The sequence below is a fragment of the Mixophyes fleayi genome, chromosome 2 (genome assembly GCF_038048845.1).
Source record: "Mixophyes fleayi isolate aMixFle1 chromosome 2, aMixFle1.hap1, whole genome shotgun sequence".
Lineage (NCBI taxonomy): Eukaryota > Metazoa > Chordata > Amphibia > Anura > Limnodynastidae > Mixophyes > Mixophyes fleayi.
The window spans coordinates 216,352,652-216,376,607 of record NC_134403.1 but is presented as its reverse complement, the minus strand read 5'-3'; positions in this window follow the sequence as shown (position 1 = coordinate 216,376,607).

The window sequence follows — 23,956 nt, the reverse complement described above, 5'->3', positions numbered from 1 at the left end:
GAAGATCTTCTGAGGGAATTAAATGCTTGGATCTGGCTATAATCTTAGAGAATGAAGATTTGATCATGGCTAAAACCTGATATTTAAATGTCAAGTCAAAAGCAAATGCACCAAGATTATTCTGCACATGTTAACAGTTTTGCAACTCTGAACCTCAAAGTCTTGGCCCAGCTGCAATCTTGTTTTTTAACATTGAGCTCCTATCAAAGAACCTGTTTTACTCCTGGAGGTTAGCTACACAGTCATTTATGGTTTGTTATTGGGTTCTTAATACCCATAGCAAAGCACAGGTACATTTGAGTGTCGTCTGTATAGCAATGGTAATCGAGGCCAATCAAAAATGAAAATAAAATATAGCACAAAATTGTGCCCGTGGATCTGATATAGGAATATATTCAAAGGCATAAACAAAAACGAATAAAAAACTCTAGCTCTCAAGCAAATTCTTAGAGATCCAAAAATCATTCACATGATATTCGACTCATGTACATCTACATATACATTTCCAAATTGCATATAGCCAAAAAAACTTAATTAAAAACCTCCAGTCTCAATACACAAAAGCAATCAATTAACTTTAAAAACGTGGAAAACATTACTTAGGAACAAATATCGTATCCACAATTTATAAAATTCTTATATATAGCAGCTTGGAAGATGCTGTATGGTAAAAAAAATATCACTTCTAATAATTGATGAATAGGTAAGCAGCTCTTGTTCCCTTGCACACAAATTCAAACTGTATACAGCAGGACCTTATTTGCCAGTTAGGAACCTCCAATCCCAATGCAGAGTACTAGCCAACAGTATAGTTTATATGTCTTAAAAAAAGACAATTAGAAATTAAGGGTGTGCATCGGGCACTTTTAGGGTTTTGGGTTTTGGGTTCTGATTTGTTTTGCCAAAAAACCTGACGAAAGGTTTTGGTTCTGATTTATGGTTTTGGGTTCTGATTTATTTTTAAAAAAGCATAAAAAGTGCTAAAATCTAGTTTTTTGTTGGTTTTTCACTCATACGCTATTATTAACCTCAATAACATTCAATAACAATCATTTCCACTAATTTCCAGTGTATTTGGAACACCTCACACTTCCCAATATTGTTTTTAGTCCAAATCGTTGGACAGAGGTAGCTTTCTGGACTGCGTAGTGGAGTGTCCCCGGTACCCAATTTGGTACCGGGGCCACAATAAATAAACATAAACTGGTCTCAATTCCACTGCACAGCTATCTGGACTGCGTAGTGTAGTGGGCCCGGTACACAATTTGGTACCGGGCCACAATAAAAAATTAAAAACTGGTCTTAATTCCACTGCACAGCTATCTGGACTGCGTAGTGTAGTGGGCCCGGTACACAATTTGGTACCGGGGCCACAATAAAAAAACATAAACTGGTCTCAATTCCACTGCACAGCTATCTGGACTGCGTAGTGTAGTGGCCCCGGTACACAATTTGGTACCGGGGCCACAATAAAAAAATAAAAACTGGTCTCAATTCCACTGCACAGCTATCTGGACTGCGTAGTGTAGTGGGCCCGGTACACAATTTGGTACCGGGGCCACAATAAAAAAATAAAAACTGGTCTCAATTCCACTGCACAGCTATCTGGACTGCATAGTGTAGTGGCCCCGGTACACAATTTGGTACCGGGGCCACAATAAAAAAATAAAAACTGGTCTCAATTCCACTGCACAGCTATCTGGACTGCATAGTGTAGTGGCCCCGGTACACAATTTGGTTCCGGGGCCACAATAAAAAAATAAAAACTAGTCTTAATTCCACTGCACAGCTATCTGGACTGCGTAGTGTAGTGGCCCCGGTACACAATTTGGTACCGGGGCCACAATAAAAAAACCTTAACTGGTCAGATTTTCACTCTACAGATGGCTGATCCTACATCCTCCGCAGCATATACAGGGTGTAGTTCTAACGCGTCAAAACCTGTCATTTTAATTAATTTTGGATTTGGCCCTAACATTGAATGTAGTTTAATATCTGATACACATCTATCTGGACTGCATAGTGGAGTGGCCCCCGTACCCAATTTGGTACCGGGGCCACAATATAAAACCCTCAACTGGTCTGAATATCACTGCACAGATGGTGGACACCGGATGAACGTCTAACACCAACATAGCAGTTAAGGCCTCCGTTATTTTTTTTTGGAGCTACAAAAAAAAAATACGTAGCAATAGAAATGGCAGTTCCTCTTTTTTGGAAATGCAGAAAGAAAGAAAGTAGTAATAGAAATGGCAGTTCCTCTTTTTTGGAAATACAGAAAGAAAGTAGTCATAGAAGTGGCAGTTCCTCTTTTTGGGAACTACATATACAATTAAAGTATTAAATAGAAGTGGCAGTTCCTCTTTTTGGGAACTACATATACAATTAAAGTATTAAATAGAAGTGGCAGTCCCTCTTTTTGGGAACTACATATACAATTAAAGTATTAAATAGAAGTGGCAGTTCCTCTTTTTTGGGAACTACATATACAATTAAAGTATTCAATAGAAGTGGCAGTTCCTCTTTTTGGGAACTACATATACAATTAAAGTATTCAATAGAAGTGGCAGTTCCTCTTTTTGGGAACTACATATACAATTAAAGTATTAAATAGAAGTGGCAGTTCCTCTTTTTGGGAACTACATATAGAATGAAAATATTAAAAACTGTGGCTGAAGTGATTGGTTTGTTTGGGCCCCCACACAAACAAAGCTATTCATCTCTCCCTGTACAAACTAAACTGGCTCTACTGTGGCAAGATGTTGTCCTCATCCTCATCCTCTGATTCCTGGCCCCCTTCAGTGTGTACTTCCTCATCCTCACACATTATCAATTCGTCCCCGCTGGACTCCACAACCACAGGTCCCTCTGCATTATCTTGAGGGCACTGCTGTGCTTGATTGAGGACTTGATAATTCATTTTTATGAACATCATTTTTTCAACGTTCTGAGGAAGCAACCTCCTTCGCCGCTCACTGACCAGGTTCCCCGCTGCACTAAAAACTCTTTCGGAGTAAACACTGGAGGGGGGACAACTCAGGTAAAATAGAGCCAGTTTGTACAGGGGCTTCCAAACTGCCTTTTTTTCCTGCCAGTAATAATATGGACTGTCTGACATGTCTATTTTGATGGTGTCAGCAAAGTAATCCTCCACCATTTTTTCAATTGTGCAGTGGAATTGAGACCAGTTCATGTTTATTTATTGTGGCCCCGGTATCAAATGCAGCCAGAGTAGACATGTCTCCAATGGTAGGCAGGTCCTTCAGTCAGGACCAGATGTTCTCAGCATCCCCGCCAGCGAGTCTTTGAGGAAAACTGAGCTTTTTCCTCGCAGCCACAGGTGTGGAAGAAACTGATGGAGGAGCTGGTGGCATGTCACGGTCCTCTTCAGAGGACAATTTCCTGACCAGCAGGTCTTTGCACCGCTGTAGACTTGTGTCCGCCGGAAACAGAGACACAACATACGCTTTAAACCGAGGATCCAGCACGGTGGCCATAATGTATTCCTCTGACTTTAAAAGATTGACCACCCTCGGATCCTGGCAAAGCGTACGAAGGGCTTCATCAACAAGAGCTACATGCTTTGTTGAATCGCAATGGTTTACCAGCTCCTCCCTCACTTTCTCCAGCTGCTTCTGCAACAGCCTGATCAGGGGAATCACCTGACTCAAGCTGGCAGTGTCGGAACTGACTTCTCATGTGGCAAGTTCAAACGGCTGCAGAACCTTGCACAACACGGAAATCAGTCTCCAGTGCGCTTGACTCAGGCGCATCCCCACTCCTTTTCCTATGTCGTAGATGGCTGTATAGGCTTGAATGGCCTTTTGCTGCTCCTCCATCCTCTGCAGCATATAGAGGGTGGAGTTCCAGCGCGTCACAACCTCTTGTTTGAGGTGATGGCAGGGCAGGTTCAGACTTTTTTGATGTATCTCGAGTCTGCGGTAGGCACTGGCAGAATGCCGAAAGTGTCCAGCAATTTTGCGGGCCACCGCAAGCATCTCCTGCACACCCGTCACTCTTCAGGTAATGCTGCACCACCAAATTAACGGTGTGGGCAAAACTTGCCCATATGTAATGCCCGCACAATGTTACTGGCGTTGTCTGACACCACAAATCCCCAGGAGAGTCTAAGTGGGGTAAGCCACTGTGAGATGATTTCCCTCAGTTTCTCTAAGAGGTTGTCAGCGTTGTGCCTCTTATTAAAACCTGTGATACACAATGTTGCCTGCCTTGGCACGAGCAGCCGTTGTGGAGATGCTGCTACTGATGCAGCTGCTGCTGTTGCTGCGGAAGGCGATGCATCTACCCAGTGGGCTGTCACAGTCATATAGTCCTTTGTTTGCCCTGAACCACTTGTCCACATGTCCGTGGTTAAGTGGACAGTGGGTACAACCGCATTTTTAAGAGCACTGAGGACACTTGTTCGTACTTCTCTGTACATCTTTGGTATCGCCTGCATAGTGAAGTGGAATCTCGACGGGATTTGGTACCGGGGAGACAATACCTCCATCAACCGTCTAAATCCCACTCCACTGATGGTGGACACCGGACGCACGTCTAACACCAACATTGCTGTTATTGACGCAGTTATCCGCTTTGCCATAGGATGACTAGTGTCGTACTTGGTGCTCATGGCAAACGATTGTTGGACGGTCAACTGTTTGGTGAAAGACGTAGCGTTCTTGCGACTTCCCCTCTGGGAAGATGACCGACTACCAGCAGCAACAGCAGCAGCGGCAGTAGTAGGCGTACCGCTGCAGGATTCCTCGGATGAATCCCGTATTGAAGAGGACTTAGTCTGGCTGGTGACATGGCCTGCAGGACTAAATCTGATGGAGATCGTGGAGGAAGTTGACGAGGAGGGTGTTGGTGGTGTGTATCCAACAGGACCAAGGGATTTAGGTGTCCCTGGACTGATGACGGTCCTAGCCCCAGTTCCTGAACTAACCACTGAACTATGAAGGTTATTTAGGTGACGTATAAGGGAGGATGTCCCTAGGTGGCCAAGATCCTTACCCCTGCTTATTTGAGCTTTACATAAGCTACATATGGCCAGACATTTGTTATCCGGTTTGGGGTAAAAATAACTCCAGACAGAAGAGGTGCATTTCTTGGTCTTCTGACCAGGCATGACGATGGGCTTTTTCATCCCATGGACATCCACTTTTTTCCTCCCTGGTGCCTCATTTAAAAAACAACACATCAGCATCCTCCTCATCAAGTTCCTCCACAACGCCAGCTACATCAATAGCATCCTTGACACCTTGATGATCCAAATCTGGAGCGACACTGTGGGTCATCCTTCCAGCATATGCAGAGGGTGTGCTGCAAATGGTGGATGGAGTCACCTCTTCCCGTACAGTGATGTGAAGGTCGGGCTTCGCAACCACCAACACCCTTGGACTCGCCTTGGGGATTTGTGATGTCATCTGTTTAGAAGGCAGAGTTGTTTGCTGTGTTGTTGTTGACAGCATAACTCTTTTAAATTTTTTGGAGGGGGGGAGGAGGAGGGCTTAGATCCTTCGGTGAAGCTGAACCACTAGTGCTGAACACGGGCCAGGGCCTAAGCCGTTCCTTGCCACTCCGTGTCGTAAAGGGAATATTGGCAAGTTTACGTTTCTCCTCAGATGTTTTCAATTTTCTTTTTTTACTAATTGTAGTGAACTTTTGCTTTTTGGATTTTACATGCCCTGTACTAGGAGATTGGGCATCGGCCTTGGCAGACGACGTTGATGGCATTTCATCGTCTATGTCATGACTAGTGGCAGCAGCTTCAGCATTAGGAGGAAGTGGGTCTTGGTCTTTCCCTACTTTATCCCCCAAATTTTGGTACTCCATTATATGCAGCACACGTTGTATTACAGTACTATTTTTTAAATACTGCAAGAACAGTTAACAATTTTTAATAGATTTCAGTATTAATGTTAATGGACTGCAATAATTTTTTCTAGACTTTTTAGAATATTTTTTTATATTTTTTTAAAAGGAAATTTTGTCGAATTATGATTTTTTTGGAAGATTTTTTAATACTTTTAAAATAAAGATGCACTTAGCAAAACAAAGCACAGGAGAAAACGCACCACTGGACTCAGCAAGGACAGAGCACTGGACTGATGCACCACTGGACTCAGCAAGGACACAACACTGGACTGATGCACCACTGGACTCAGCAAGGACTTTTTTGATTCTACAAAAATCCTTTTAAATTAATATAAAAAAATTTTTATATTAATTTAAAAGGATTTTTGTAGAATTTTTCTTTTTTTTTCTTTTTATGGAAGAATTTTTAATACTTTTGATAGAAATATGCACTTTGCAGAACAAAGCACAGGACAAAACGCACCGCTGGACTCAGCAAGGACAGAGCACTGGACTGATGCACCACTGGACTCAGCAGGACAGAGCACTGCCAAAAGCACCACTGGACTCAGCAGGACAGAGCACAGCACAGCACAGCACAGCATGAGAAATAGCAGGACAGAGGACCACCTAACACACCCTCCCTCTTCCCTGATCAATGCCCGAGGGAAGATGGCGGCGGTAAGCAGGGAATTTAAAGGTTCCGAGTATCGCGAGATCCGACAGCGGGATTATGACTCAGAGCCTCGTTTTAAGTTTCGGAATCGGCGGGAATACCCGGACAGTGCTCGGATCTGACTCGGATCCGCAATGTTCGGGGGGGCTCGGATTACAGGAATCCGAGTGCGCTCATGCTTATTAGAAATAGGAGTTCTGTCTTGAACCTTTAAGAATCCTCTGTGGTTATTTTATAGGATTGGGAGACTACTAAAATGTATTTAATAGTCCACTTCAGAACATATGTCTCATCACAAATGTAAATACTTTGCAAATAAGTTTATCAAACTGGGGAGGGCTTTCCAGCCAGATACTTGTGGAATATGAACCAACTTCTTTCTTTCTTCTGTTATTACACAGCTGACAGTATGCATTAGAAAATCTAGGAGCAATAACTGTCATCTGTTACAGCCAAATATTTCACTTATCAGTCCAGAGCACCTGCTGCCATTTTTCTGCACCCCAGTCCCTATGTTTTCATGCATAGTTGAGTCGCTTGGCCTTGTTTCCACATCAAAGGTTGCCTTTTTGGCCGCAATTCTTCCATGAAGACCACATCTGGCCAGACTTCTATGAACAGTAGATGGGTGTACCTGGGTCCCACTCTTTTTTCCAGTTCTGAGCCGAAGGGCTGGAGAGCGGAACAACAATGAGTGTCTGTAAGCAACAGTGAAGCATGTAGAGGTTCCTTGCAAGTTTGGGGCTGTATTTCAGCAAATGGAGTTGGGGATTTGGTCAGGATTAATGATGTCCTCAATGCTGAGAAATACAGGCAGGTACTTCTCTTAATGCAATACCATCAGGGATGCGTCTGATTGGCTCCAAATTTATTCATCATCATCATCATCTATTTATTTATATAGCACAACTAATTCTGCAGCGCTGCACAGAGAACTCATTCACATCATTCCCTGCCCCATTGAAGCTTACAATCTAAATCACCTAACATACACACACACAGACCGAGAGAGACTAAGGGCAATTTAATAGCAGCTAATTAACATACTAGTGATGATATGGCCCCTGCAGAGCCCTGATCTTAACATCATCGAGTCTGTCTGAGATTACATGAAGAGACACAAGGATTTGAACAAGCCCAAATCTACAGAAGATCTGTGGTTAGTTGTTTGGAACAACCTCCCTGTCAAGTTCCTTCAAAAACTGTGTGCAAGTGTATCTAGAAGAATTGATGCATTGATGCTGTTTTGTAAGCAAAGGGTAGTCACACCAAATATTGATTTGATTTAGATTCCTCTTCTGTTCATTCACTTTGCATTTTGTTAATTGATAAAAATAAACTATTAACATTTACACAGTGGTCGAATTGGCGGTACGGAAAATATAAATGAATGTAAATGGATAATTTTGCAATCAAAGCAATAGAAGAAGTGGTGGCAAGGCATACCACCATGTACCCACCCACTTCCACTACATATATATATATATATATTTATATTGTGGCACAAGCACACTTCTCTTGATGCAGATACAAATAACTTCTTATTTGTATAGTATAGATTGTATAGTACATAGCACTTTGGAAACAGAAAACAGAGAGGAGAAACATTTTGAATAGACCCTTGGGTTTCCTATCATGCGGTACATGCAAAGCATGCCAGTTTATGGTACGGACCAAAGAATTTATAGATCGCTATTTGAAAATTTGGAAGATGAAGGAATTTTTGAATTGCAATCCTTTGAATGTGATTTATTGGGATATCACATAATTTGTGATCCCTAAACACTCATCTTAGTGGTTGATTTAGTTATAATAATTAGATTTTTACACTATTTACATTGTTAATAGGGCTTGTTCCTCATTTATAAAATTATATTACTTTCATTTTGGTGGTTTTGTTTTATAGCATTTTGTGGTTTTGCGCTTTCACTTTTTATTATTTAGGTTATTATAGGATTTGAAATATATACTTCCTTATTTATTGTAGGATACTGGTAGTATATGGACATTAATATCATTGGTCCGTTAGGTAGATGTTCTAAAATATTCTATTTTGATCTAATTTACTATGTGGGATTTATATTAGTAACCGGTTATTACTGGTTTGCTATAAAATATTATCATTGTATTAATATGTCCACGTCTCTTTTCTTCATCTAAATTCTTCATCTATTGAATGTTATGGTCTTTGGTATATATAAATTTGTATCTTCCCTGATATCACTATGAAATTGTTAAAACAACTTTATAGGGATTAATCATTGATCCCTGGGCGGTCAGCCCTTACATCTGACTGATTTTTTTCTTACATGAGGATCTTGTAATGCCCCATACTGTAATCTTATTGTTCTGAAACTTATCTTCTTGTCATTTGATATAAATGCAGTATTTACTGTTTTAACAGTATTATCGACCTTTATTCTTTTTCTACTATACATAAAAGAAACGGTTGCCCCCAAGCGTCGCTAAGCATGACGCGAATAAGGGGGTGGTCCTATCTTTATAAATAACCAATAGGAGGGCCGCATCGGGTTGTCTTCATGAAGACACTAGCGAAACACGCGTCCAGGGCCTGATCAACCACTAGGCTGATCAGGCTGCAGCCTGGGGCGCTGAGTCCTGGGGGGGCGCAGCGCGGAACACTGACAAGCTGTTGTTTTTTTTGGGGGGGGGGTTTTCTTCAAGTGCCGGTGATCGGCTTCTTTCTCCTCTAATGGGGCCGCCCCTGGCCTCAAGGGGGCGGTCCCGCATGTTCCTGTACCCAATCACGCATCCAACGCTGTTAGCTGCCCTATCAGTGTATTGCTTAGTGTGGTCACGTGAGATCTCACATCTCACGTGACCACACTAATCACACAGAGCGCGCCCGCAGCTAACAGCGTCGGATGCTGTTAGCTGCGTGTGAAGATGACAGAAGCGCCGGCGTCTGGTTAGAGGAGAACAGAAGACAGCAAGGTAAGTGCTTTTTAAATATCAGGGGGGTGACACATCGGATGTGGAGGGGGGGGATCTTATAAATTGGATATGGGGGAATAATGATCTGCTAGTATGGATTGGATAGGGGGGATTAATGGAGTGAAAATGGGGAGGTAATGAACTGGCTGGAGGGGGGGGGGCTTATGAATTGGATGGGGGAGTTAATGAAATGGCTAGAGGGGGGGATTAATGAAGTGAAAATGGGGATTAATGAACTGGCTAGAAAGGGGGGCTTATGAATTGGATAGAGGGGGCATATGAATTGGATGGGGGAGTTAATGAAATGGCTAGAGGGGGGGTATTAATAAAGTGAAAATGGGGATTAATTAACTGGCTAGAGGGGGGGGCTTATGAATTGGATGGGGGGGCATATCAATTGAATGGGGGTTGTTAATGAAATTGCTAGAGGGAGGTGATTAATGAAGTGAAAATGGAGAGGTAATGAACTGGCTAGAGAGGGGGTTAATGAATTGGATAGGGGAGATTAATGAAAAAGCAATGGGGAGGTAATTAACTGGCTACGGGGGGGGGGTAGTGAATTGGATAGGGGGGGTCATAAACTGTCTGGTGCGGGTTGATAATAATGACAGGGGGGATGAATTGGTGGGGAGGTGATGAAATAGCTTGTAGAGGGCAGGATTTCTGTATTGTGTGGCGGTGATGTTGATGCTGACTGTGGTTTCAGCGGTCACTAGAATGCTAAATACTAGATAGACAGGGCTGGTAGATGTTACTATAGGAGTGTAAATAATTTTCATATATTTTATTGTCTGTCTGTACTAGGGGGTTGGTTTGTATCATTCAGGGTTTGTTAAAATTTTGCACTATAATACAATTTTTGCAATATTTTTTGCAATTTTTTTTAAATACAGGACTCCCAAGTTTTCAGAAGCCAACGGACAACACTCCAAGAACAAGCAAAAGAGAACACCAGGTAGTCTACACTGCACGATCAGGTAAGAGAGGAAGTGCATAATGAAGTGTGTTTAAAGTATTAATGTTTTACAATTTTATTTACAGATATATATCTATATATCTAAAAAATTTATTTACACACACACTGGGGGGGGAAACTAGTGTAGTAGCCTGGGGCGGCTGTGACCCTTAATCAGGCCCTGCACGCGTCAGCGAGATAAGCTCGCCGCCGGCTCCATACTTTACAATAAAATTATTAGGCAGGGCTTGACTATTTTTTAAGGTTGATAGGATTACTCTTGTGAAACAAGATCTGTGGAACGAAGGACGCTGATAATTAATGTGTTGTTAGATGCTGACAATCAATGTAGCGTCTAACACATGAGACATCTAATGTGTTTGCCAGCTAAATAAATAGTTTGATGTGGATGTTTTCTCTTCCCATTAATTGATTTATGATAACAATCTCTAGTTAGGGAATACGTTAATGGGGATAATATGATCACTCCTTTAGCGTGAGACTGAGAAGGTAAAAGACGCTGTATGTATATACGATATAAGACACTGTTAATCACTTCAATATTAAATATATGAGACACCTGCTATGGATGTCTACTGGTCAAGTGTTATGGTACTAGCATCTTGATTTATCAGCTGAATTATAATAATAACATGAACTAATAGGAAATACCATCATAAGGTGATCCCTGTGGATTAGGGTAACATCTATTTAGTAAATCCCGTGACCTGAATTTGAGTAACAACTTCCCCCATTGTTAATTGAATATATTACATTATATGAATGAAGAGAAAAAATTAAGGGGGATCTATTTACTGAATAGGAGTTTGGGCGGCATGCTTTTAGCGGTCGATGGCTGCTATTTTAACAGTCATTAATACTATTCATATTTCGCTAATATTGTTTTTAAATAACATATCTTAAGTAATTTGAGTATCATATTAATGTATGTCAATAAAGCTTATTAGCATGTTTTATAATAAACAGAACCTTAGAGTGCTCTATTAGTCACATTCTTTCTCTCTCCACTTTAAGATAAATAATTTCTTGTTTGTTTACTTTGCTTTATTGTCAGGATGGCAAAGTAGTAGTTTCACATGCTTTCTGGCGATTCTAACGCTAATTGAACAGAGATCAGCTCTCTAGACACTGGCAAACATATTCAGCATCTATCACACTGAATAATGAAAAAAATGCTAAATTTTACACTTGCTACACTTGTGGACTCTCCACAGGGATTGGTGTCATTTGTGAATCAGAGCAAACATTATCCTCTAATGCCTTACTGTTATCTTGCTACCTACCTGCACCTGTTATCTTGCAGATCGGCTTTGACGCGTAACAGTAGTTGTGCACCAATTGTAGGCTGGGTAACTTTTTGGAATCTGCCACTAATAGCCAAAGGTGAAGGCCTCATTCTCTCTTTGCCACTGCGTGTGTAGAATGGCATGTTGGCAATTTTTTTTTTATCGGCACTCTGTAGTTTGACATCGCCTTGCCCAGATGACGTACTGGGAACACTAAAATCAGGACTGGTGACAGAACCTGGTTGCTCATTCTGATCATATGTGGACTGCTTTGAATCCATTCTGAACGTCAAGCACTTGTAGTGCTAAAAATTATTTGGTAAGATACTGTGACAAATATGACTTTTGACAGCCAGAATGTCACGGGCACTAGCAGTCTTGCCCAGGAATTCACCAGATGACTGGGCTTACCAGAGTAGTGAAGTTAACACAACGGTCCTCTGGTAGCAGGGTGACTAGCGGAACATATATCACAGCAGATGGAGAGAGAATGCCAATAAAGAATAGGAAAGTCAGTGACTTGCAGCAATCTTGGTCAATGAGTCAGCGACTAGCTGATATTGTGGAAAGGCAGATTTGAACACGAAGATCAGGATGGACGTGAGCAGATGCGGGGAGGTAGTAGGGAAGTCAGTGGTCTGCGTACAGCAAGTTGTACCACTGCTATGGTGAGAAGACTTGTCCAAGTGCAGGTATGTAGCGGGGAAGTCAGTGGTCTGCGTACAGCAAGTTGTACCACTGCTTATGGTGAGAAGACTTGTCCGGGTGCAGGTAGGTAGCGGGTGAAGTCAGTGGTCTGCGTACAGCAAGTTGTACCACTGCTTATGGTGAGAAGACTTGTCCAGGTGCAGGTAGGTAGCGGGGAAGTCAGTTGTCTGCATACAGCAAGTTGTACCACTGCTTAATAGGTGAGGATGTGTACAGGTGTCGATGAGTGGAGGCATACAAAGGATAATAGGATGCAGACACTGAGAGCACAGAGGAACTTGATCCCAATAGATATGCAGAGTATCCAGCAAAGTCTATAACGGTATGTGGCGCTGCTTGGTAGAGACTTGCTCAGCACAGATATGCAGGCCAATAAAGGATAGTCAATCACAATTATGCATATAACGACTGAGTAGTACGGTTAATTCCAAACAGATATGCAGCGTAACAATAACAGTCTATAGCGGGTATGGATACCGCTGCTGAGAGTGGAAACTTGTCCTAGCGGATATGCAGAGTAAACGTAGAAAGTCAATAACAGATAGGCATACCGCTATTCAGTAGAACAGTCTGTCCACAGGAAGATGCAGGGACTGCAGAGACACTGAACGGCAGAGACGAGTGTAGGAACCACAGGTGAGTAGATCCGGTAATCAGAGTCCAGCTGAGGACACAGGCAGGAAACAGGAGACTGTAGCAGGTATGGAAACCAGAGATGAGTAGCACAGGGAATCCACAGGAACTGAAGACACTAGTAGTACACAGGAGACAGTAGCGGGTATGGAGACCAGCGATGAGTAGAACAGGAATCAGCAGGAAACTGAAGACACTAGTAGAACACAGGAGACACCTTCAGAGACTCACAGGGAATGAGACTCAAGATCAGGCAATGAGGTAATGAGCACAGGTGCCTTAAATAGGGAGAGTTGCCTGATCAACCAATTAGATAAAAAGCAACAGTCACAAGAGTTCTTGGGTGCTGCGCATGCGCAGTCCATCAGGATGGCGGACGGCCACGGTTCAAGATAGGTGCCGGCAGGAAGGCTAGGGAGCCACGCACCAGCGTAGAGGCACTCACGGCCCGGTGAGTGACACAGAAATATTTATGCACAATTATGGGGGACACCCCAAAAGCACTGGGGAGGGCTAAAAATTATTTGGTAGATACTGCTGACAGATATGACTTTTGACAGCCAGAAATATTTATGCACAATTATGGGGGACACCCCAAAAGCACTGAGGAGTGTTAAAAATTATTTGGTAGATACTGCTGACAGATATGACTTGACAGCCAGAAATATTCATGCACAATTATGGGGGACACCCCAAAAGCACTGAGGAGTGTTAAAAATGATTTGCTAGATACTGCTGACAGATATGACTTTTGACAGCCAGAAATATTTATGCACAATTATGGGGGACACCCCAAAAGCACTGAGGAGTGTTAAAAATTATTTGCTAGATACTGCTGACAGATATGACTTTTGACAGCCAGAAATATTTATGCACAATTATGGGAGACACCCCAAAAGCACTGAGGAGTGGTAAAAATTATTTGGTAGGTACTGCTGACAGATATGACTTGACAGCCAGAAATATTTATGCACAAGTATGGGGAACACCCCAAAAATAAAATAAACCTCTATCCTCCTCTATTCTCTAGCAATTTTTGTTACAGCAATTGGAATAAGAATATTGTATTCTCTGTCCTTGCTCTAATCAGCCTGTGACTACACCCTGCTCTCTCCCTCTGTCAAATGGCGATGGATTGCTGTGGAGGCAGGTGTTTATAATCTTGAAGTATCGCGAGAACCGAGCCACGAGATCCGACGACGTCACAATGACGTTCGGCCTCGATTTGGATTCGGAGGGGGCGGGAGAGTACCGAGCTACTCAGCTCGGTACTCGAATACCCAAAGTTCGGGTGGGTTCGGTTCTCAGGGAACCGGACCCGCCCATCTCTAATTATAAGCAGATTGTGTGAGGATTTATTTAATCTGAGTTTCATGATAACTGACTAATTGTTTATAGATTTCTACTCGCATAGTGATTGACAAGTAATGGTGGGTTACTTGACTAATTTGACGAGGTGCATGATAAAGATGGTGTTGGCCTGGACAAAAAAGGAAGCAGTGTGAGTAGCTCTCAAGGACTTTAAGTAACAGCATAGATGCCCTGGTTATAGTTGTAGTGGTACGTGACAAACTTTTAGGAAGGTTGTATCGAAAGATGCCTCCTAAGAACATCTGTAATGTGTGACTGCTGCCGTATTGTTTAATGTGACAGAAAAACATCTGAAAAAGGCGCCACTTGTATTATACCCCAATAATTGTATGTGCAGTAAATATTAAATAGTCATAATAATTTTGCCTTTTTATTAGTCATCTTATTTCAATGTCCAATTCTAAATGAGACCCAAAATGTTGAGATAAATGTAGTTCCCACAATACAGAATTGGCATGGTCGAGTTAGAAAGCTTTGTGCTTGCAATGACAACAAAAGAAATCCAATTATGTTTCATGGAGGTTATTTCAATAAAAACTACTTAATACAATTTGACAGTGCACCCTATATTATAGAGAGTAAGCCATCATACCTTACTACAGCCGTTCATTATATATTATTCTAAGAGCAATGATTGAAATATCAGTATTTCTATGAAAAATTGCTCACTAGATTTCATGAGTTAAATGGACACTTTTATTGAACCTGAACCCCAGAATCATTCTGTAGAATAAGAAACAGATTTATGTTTTTGTCTGTTTAATCTCAATGTGATGTCATCTTTCAGTATTTATTCTTAATGAGCACAGTGAGCGTGACCTTTAAATGTGGTTAATTTAACAGGCCATGTACAATATTTGTAGGAATGTGGATACCGCCCCACGCCAAACCACAATTCTTGAAAAAAAAGGGGCAATGACAGTTTCTGGGAAGATCATTCATAGCAAGAATACAAGGCAGACATCTACCTTGCTAAATCAATATATGTATCTCAGGATTTAGCACAACTGGTACCTAAGTTAGACTAGAGGCCCTTTGACACACACAAACACACAGGGGCCTATAATACTTAATTAAGTAATTAACAAGAGTGCGACCACTGGCATGGCAACTTTTCCACCTTAGTGGGCCCAGTATAATGGACAGATGCCCCCAAGATGCCTGCCCATTATGCCAAAAACATTTTTTGTTAAAAGATACACAATTTACAAAACATTTTAATAAAAGATTCCCAAACCACTTGTTTACCACTTTAATACAGTGGAGGTTATTTGTGAAGTTAGGAAAATAATTAATGAGCACTCCACCAGCAAGTGTTTGTAAGTGCTGGATGTGTCTGAATAAGCAAATGTGCTTGTTTTGTACACACTGCTACTGGGTGCTAGCATTTCAGCATGTCATACACAGTCTCATTCTCGGAGGAGCTAACAATACTATAATAGTAATCATGTCATTTATACTGAATTTGATTTTTTTTGCAATTTAACTACCGCTTTACAATAATTTTTAACATACAAAGGCCAGGTAATAATTCAATCTAAAATTCAGAAAAAGAGGAAAGTTATGGTGCAGTTGGTCAAAACATTTCCAACAATAAAAATTTCCACAGAAAGATCTTTAAAGCATGGTAATGTCCCTGGGTACTTCATATGTGACTCTAGGAGGAGGTTATTCTCTTTTCTTGGTTCTCTATGGAGGCCAGTGGTATGGTGAAATTCTGCCCATTGGGTCTGATTCATTAAGGAAAGTCAGGGCCGGATTAACCCGAGGTCTAACTGGGCTATAGCCCAGGGGCCTCTGGCATCCAGGGGGCCCTTCAAAGTTTTCAGCAGCATTATTGATCGGTCCGGGGGCGGGGGCACCCCCAGCCCGATCAATGCTGCTGAGCACAGTCAGTTCAGTCCTCCGTCCCCCGCGCTCAGTAATCTGTTTACTGAGGAGATCTCGCGAGTGAACTCTCGCGAGATCTCCTCAGTAAGGAGCTTACAGCGCGCCGGGGACAGAGGACTGAACTGACAGGTAAGAGCTTGGGGGGTGGCTCACATTGGGGGCCTCACGGGGGAATGGAGGCGCCCTTAGCCCAGGGGCCTCCATTCCCTTAATCCGGCCCTGAGGAAAGTAAATGCCGATACATGTCGCATTTTGCGCAAAATCGTTCTATGCTTGCCCACTACCGGACCATACGCCAGTGAACACAGCAACGTCCAATTCCTTCTTCTTTTTCACTGCAAATGACCTTACAACAGCCTATCATCATCAACATATATTTATATAGCGCCAGCAGATTCTGTAGCGCTTTACAAATGCAAACAAACAGTCATAAAACAATGAGAGAGGCTCAGGCTTGGTTCCCTGAGCACCGAACACATCCGGAATTAGCAGATCCGAGTACCAGGCCGAGCCGGCAACCTCAGGATTGAAAACGAGGCAATATGTCATCGTTACGTCATCGAATCTCGCAATTTTTGGATTCTATAAGTACCGCCCTCCACGGCGATCCAGCGCCATTTCACAGAGGAACATAGAAGGGGTAGCACAGTTCTTGGTAGTCTGTAGAGCATAGGTAGAATAGAAACAGGAAAGAGGAGGGGGTAGCAGTGTTCTTCAAAGTCTACAGTGACATTCAGGAGAGCTCCATTGCTAATTGTCATTGCTGAAATAGAATTAATAGATCTGGCAGGCTTGCTCTTCTAAATCTGCAGTCCCATTATGTACAGTGTTATATAGGTAACACACAAAGAGGAGAGTTCCATTGCTCCATTGCTAATTGTCATTGCTGAAATACAAATACTAGGGCTGGCATACTTGGTGCAAATCTGCAGTCAAATTGTACAGTGTTATATAGGTAACACACAAAGAGAAGAGCTCCATTGCTCCATTGCTAATTGTCATTGCTGAAATACAAATACTAGGGCTGGCAAGCTTGGTGTAAATCTGCAGTCAAATTGTTCGATATTATATAGGTAAAACACAAAGAGAAGAGCTCCATTGGTCCATTGCTAATTGTCATCGCTGAACTACAAATACTAGGGCTGGCAGGCTTGGTCATCTGAATTAGCAGTCAAATTGTACGGTGTTATATAGGTTACACACAAAGAGGAGAGCTCCATTGCTCCATTGCTAATTGTCATTGCTGAAATACAAATACTAGGGCTGGCAAGCTTGGTGTAAATCTGCAGTCAAATTGTTCGATATTATATAGGTAAAACACAAAGAGAAGAGCTCCATTGGTCCATTGCTAATTGTCATCGCTGAACTACAAATACTAGGGCTGGCAGGCTTGGTCATCTGAATTAGCAGTCAAATTGTACGGTGTTATATAGGTTACACACAAAGAGGAGAGCTCCATTGCTCCATTGCTAATTGTCATTGCTGAAATAGAAATAATAGGGCTGTCAGTCTTGGTCTAAATCTGTAGTCACATTATACTGTGTTATCAAAATGAATTCACAGCAGTACACAGAAGACTTAAGCTTTATTGAGACAGACACAAATATAGGTAAGGGTGCATAAATTAAGGCAAGACATTCAACAAAGTTCAAACAGTGATGGGGGAATGGGTTGAAGGGGGTAAGGGAGTGGGAGTCACAAGCCCAAGGTTTTATTGAATAAACAGACCCATAGGGGGAGAAGGAGAAGAGGGAGACAGAACATTAATCATCTCCCTCTTCCTCAGAACTGTCAATGGTGTTATAGTCTCTTAGTAGACTGTGGATCAGCCTGCGACAGTCCTGGATGGTCATCTTCTCCCTTTTCAATATGAAGCGATTCCTGGTAAGCCAAATAGCATCCTTAAAGCAGTTCATAAGGTGCCAGGCCTCCTGGATTGCCCCAGTAATGTGGGTTCCGGGAAATAATCCATAAAATAGCCAATGGTATGAAAGGCAAGTTCTGGACACACTGTCATTAAGTTCATGTTCCAAGGCATCCAATAGTGCCTGTGCAGTGGGGCAGTCCCAAAAAATATGCTGTACTGTTTCCTTTTTTGGTGATGCAGAAGGGGCAGTGGACATATCGGCACAGGTTCCGGGAGTGCATAAATGTCCCGAGAGGCAGACCCCCCTGGCTAGCCATCCATGCAATGTCTTTGTGTCTATTAGTCAGCCACATTGTCCCACACGTGTTTTGTTGTTGCAGCAGGGAGCCCTGAAACAGATTCATAATGTCTTTAGCTCTGATGAGCTTGAGGAAAAAATTTGGCTTCCACAAGTCTGGTTTAAGTCCCTCCAGATGGTGCTCCCTCACAAATTGTCCAACATCCAGGTAAAACCAAGGTGTAGTCCAGTTGCAAGGGAAGCAGCTGTCCCCTCAACCAAGGGTCCTCCAAAGAGGCAGGAGGAAAAAGCGATACATGGACTTCCCAGCAGAGCAAATGTTCTTTTTAATGATAGTTCTGTGGATGCAGTTGCAGACAAAGAAGGCTCTCAGCATGGTGGGGATATCCGGTATCCCTTTCCTGTCTTTGAGAGTCTCCTTGTACATGACCGCCGCTTCACTCTGTCCATGTATTAGCTATAGAATTACCACAGTTATCCAAGGAACGTGTGGAGCGATCAAATGAACCGTAACTGATTTCACGATTGCACCACTTTTCTTTACTGACACTGCTGTGTGGCAATGTTTCCTAGATGTGCTAGGAGCTGCCGTGTGTTTGAGTCATTGCTCTGTCGCTCAGCATCCAGCCAGGACGCTGCAGTATTTGTCTGAAAGTGTATGAAAATAATATTGTGACTTGTGAGGGGGTCAAAATTGACTGCAAATGACTGGAAATTAGTGTTATTGAGGTTAATAATAATGTCGGAACAAAAAAAGATCAAAATTATGTGATTTTAGCATATTTTAGCAATTTTTCCAAAAAAATACTGATTCAAAACCAAAACAAAAACACAAAGCTAATCCAGATCCAAAACCAAAACCAAAACCAGAACACGGGGGTCAGTGAACATCTCTAAAAACAATACTGGGTAATACATACAGAAAGGTAAAAGGGCCCTGCTCAGGGGCAAACACAGGATTAGTAGAGAGTGGTTTCTACGCCACACCTCCAGTGGAATTGACCAGCATGCATGGGGGTGTGGCTATAATTTTAGACTGTGCTCAGCTGCTCTCCAACTCTTCCTCTCCCCATCAGATACACGGGCAATGCTGCGTGCACTACTGTTAGATTCACGCAGCTCTCCTTTTTTGAGCAGAGCCCTTTGAAACGGTCTCCAGTCTCAGTGTCATTGAACAAACAGAACCAGGGGTAGCAGTGTTTTTGTCACTCTCCAGCCCCCAGTCACATTTTTCTTGCCACTCTTCAAACTCAGTGCCATTGGTCACACAGAAACAAGGGAAGCAGTGATCTTGTCACTCTCCAGCAGGGCCATAACTAGGGCTGTGAGGCAGGGGTGACCGCCCAGGGCGCAACGCTGAAGGGGGGCACAATTTAGAATTATTTTCGGTTAGTTTGATTAAAATTGAGGGCTAGGGAGCGGCATTTTGCTTTCTCGCCCCGGGCGCTAGAATTCTAAGTTACGGCTTTGCTCTCCAGTCTCCAGTCACATTGTTCTTGTCTCTCTCCATTCTCAGTGCCATTGGTTGCACAAAAACTGGGGTAGCAGTGTTCTTGTCACTCTCCAGTCTCCAGTCACATTGTTCTTGTCACTCTCCAGTCTCAGTGCCATTGGTCACACAGAAACAAAAGGGGTAGCAGTGTTCCCGTCAGTCTCCATTGCCATAGCTCAGCAACATCAATATGGCAACCAGCTGCTGGCACCAGTCATGATGATACTAGCCCGTCTACATCATCTACTAAAGCCTATGCTCAACTGCATAGTGGGTTTACGTCAGGGAAACTGAAGTCCAAAAAACAATCTTTTACATTGGTAAAGTAAAAAAATACCTCTCTAATAATAATGGCAGAGCTGTCACGATTTTTGATCAGACCAGAGGTCAAAATGTTGTGCTAACTCATCTGCATCACCACTGGGTCTCATGGATAAACTAACTTTTTCCTAGCAACAGTTGCCTGAGAAACTGAAGTAGGAGATGTTGTCGTGTCATGTACCATTTGATCTGTCAACTTGCTGAACAGGAGCTCATTGCATCTCTTGAAATCTGTGTCAGTTGGAAAGAAAGAGAAGACATAGCTCTTAAACCTAGGCTCAAGCACAGTCGCCAAAATTTAGTGATCCGATTTCAAGATGCTGATAAGTCTTGGATCCTGGCAAAGCAAATAAAGTACTTGATCTACAAGTCCAACATACGTAGCATAATTTCTTTGTTTCATCTCCTTCTTCAATTTCTTGAGATGCCTTTCCAAAAGTCTAATTAGGGGAATCACTTCACTCAAGCTAGTAATATCTGAACTCACTTCACAGGTATATTATGTGTTATATACTATACATATAGTATATAACACATATATACACACATATATATATATATATATATATATATATACCATACAGTTTATATCACATATAGTATAGGTATACTATATGGGATATTAACTGCCTTTTGTTTGTGTCGTTACTCTGTTACTTAGTATCCAGCCAGTTCGCTGCAGTCTTGTGACCTGTGTGGTGGTTAAAATTGACTGGAAATGTTTGAAAATTAGCATTATTTAGGTAAATGATAATGTAGGGACAATAAGAGCAAAATTATGTGACTTTAGCATATTTTAGCAATTTTTGAGAAAAATACAGATCCAAAACCAAAACAGACACAGATCTAAAACTAAAACTAAAACTAAAATTCAGGGTCAGTGAACATTTCTAGCAACAATTACACCAAATGATTGGACAATCTGAATAATGTGCACACTGCATATATTTGGCTTGATGGGAATTTTAGCTATGCATTCATTTAAACAGATCTCTCAGGGATCTTCACTGAAAATACACAGTGATCTTGAAGACAGGGCACTAGGTTTTGCGGTTTGTTTGATTCTCAATTAGCAATGTCATTATTAAAAATGCAAGTGTAGCTTTCTAAAAGCTGGGAATATTTAGATTGTTGTTGGGGGTGTTAATATTTCTTTAGTCAAAACATTAGTTATTAGAATAGTTTATGTATGTATTCTGTTCTGGGAGAAAGAGGTGTGGCTAGCGTGGGTTACTTCAGGTGTCAATTCGCCCCACACCCCGCACCAACTGATCGTTAACGCAGGCCGATGCCATGGTCTCCAGGGGACTGAGACCCTAGCATGCCTGTGGTGCTCACATTGCTTATACTTAAAGTCATGCCATCTGTGTGAAATGTTCAAAGCAAATAATGTTGTAATGTATACTGTTAAAACAAGTCTAAAACACTTGTGCAGGCATACATATAGATAGAAATGTATTGTGCCTAAAGGTCACACAATAATCACTGATTGCTACACAGTCATAATAAATTTATAAGACTTAAAAAAAAGTTTCAATGTAAGCTTTATAATGTTAAAATGTATATATTTATGAAAGCTGTTGGTCTTGGTCTTGCCATTATTTGGACATTTTTTTTGGGGGGGGGGGGTGGTATTAGAAGAAGTGTGCTAGGTATGCAGAGCACAATATAATAATTTATTAGGAAAAAAAATATTAACCGATTTCACTTACCGCTTCTAGACCTCAGTCACAGACCTCCTAATTGGAGTCACAGCATTGACCTGCACTGTGATGTCATCCAGAATGCGTAGCTATGCAAGGGCAGATAGTGGTATCGCCACCAGCTCAACTAGCATCTCCCCCTCTCATTTGCTGAAGTTTTTCTGCCTAAATTTTGTTGTGAATGAGGATTGGCTTGTGCCAGGTGTCTCCTCTTCAGGCATAATAGAAATCCAAAATCCAACAATTCAGAAAGCTGGAATCACAAAATGGCAGGGCACAATGATTATTTCTCCAGCTTTATATAGTGTCTGCAGAGGCATTATCTCCTGCCATTGGTTGTGTTGAAATGCCCCTAGTTACCTGGTTGCAGCACACTATTGTGATTGAATGACAGGTGCTCCATTAAGAACAGGCGAGAGGAAATAAGACATTTTGAATATGGTATAGAAGGGATTCGCGACCAGGGACGTAACTAGGGCTGTGCAAGAGAGGGACCGTCAAGAGCACAATACTGTAGGGGTGCACAGTTTATGAATATTTTAGGCTAATTTGGTTCAAATTGAAGACTAGTGGGCCGGCAGTTTTCCTTCTCGCCCCGAGCGATAAAATTTAAGATATGACTCTGTCCGCGGCTGACATGCCTACGTGCACACATGGCCTGCCAGCCAATCAGTGAGGAGAATGTTGAAAAGTCTCATTCACTTGCAAATATGAGGGCAGCAAGCTTCTCTCGAGTCTGCTGCAGGTACTTACTAGTACAATGGCCGGTTATTTGGGACCCGTAGCTATATATATTGGTAAGAAACATAAGAATGATGCCTATAGGGCTGCAAAGCTGTGTCTGCAGCAATGGTTAGGTTGCAGTCGCAGCATAATGCAGCTCCAACACCGCTGGAGTGACCTCAGGAGGAGGCAACCCCAGTTCCTGAAATTTCTAGGTGTAAGTTCACATTTATTTTATATTTTTAATAAATTGATTACAGTTTTATCTATCGCAGCGTAGAAGAAAAAGTAATGTCATTTGAAATAACCTTCAAAGGACATGGCCTGCTATGTAATCATGATGTTTTAGTATCAGTATATTGATGTGCTAATAAAGAATAACATTCACTTTAGGATACTGCCGTTTACAAATACCTAAAAGTCCATATACATGTGTAGTATTTGGTAATTAATGAGAGAGAGCGAGAGATAACATTTATACCACGTTCACACTGAACTAAAAATCCGGGATATTGCCGGAACAGCAGTGTGAACGTGGTGTTATTAAACTTATATGTCATACTGTATACTGACTTCATGGGCCTAATAAGTGTTTGCTGTTAAGTATAGCAAATTGCCCCCCACCCAATGTATGTGCAAATGACAGTGAGAAAGTGATAAAACTGAGATATGTCATAGTATTATGATGTCATTTATTTTTTTTGCAGATGACAAAGATTCCCCAAGCCTATCTTTTTATTTTTGATGTTGATCCAAAAAGTTAATTAGTTAAGAAAACTTTGTATGTGTGTTTTATTTCTTGTAAGCAAAATGTATATTAATGTGATAAAGGGGCAGATATGTATAGGTTATTGATATCATACAATTACACCTTGATGTGTACAAATTGATGTGATAATGCATGATACAAAGGGTTAATATGCAGGGTTAGTATGACAATTATGTCATGAAATGTGTGTATAATACGGTGAATGAGAATTAGGAAGGAATTGCACACTTGTGTGCTCCTTTGTCAATTGGTAATACAAATGTATATCATGCACAAAGGTTCTTCTGCTGGTGGATCAGATGGAGGAGCAAATAAAAACGCACTCCTACGTGCGTTAGAATTTACACCACCTGCATACGCTCGACCTTGAATATGGATGTTCATATGACTGGTGTACGTGTGTTTTAAAAAAATGCACATCATGTTCAT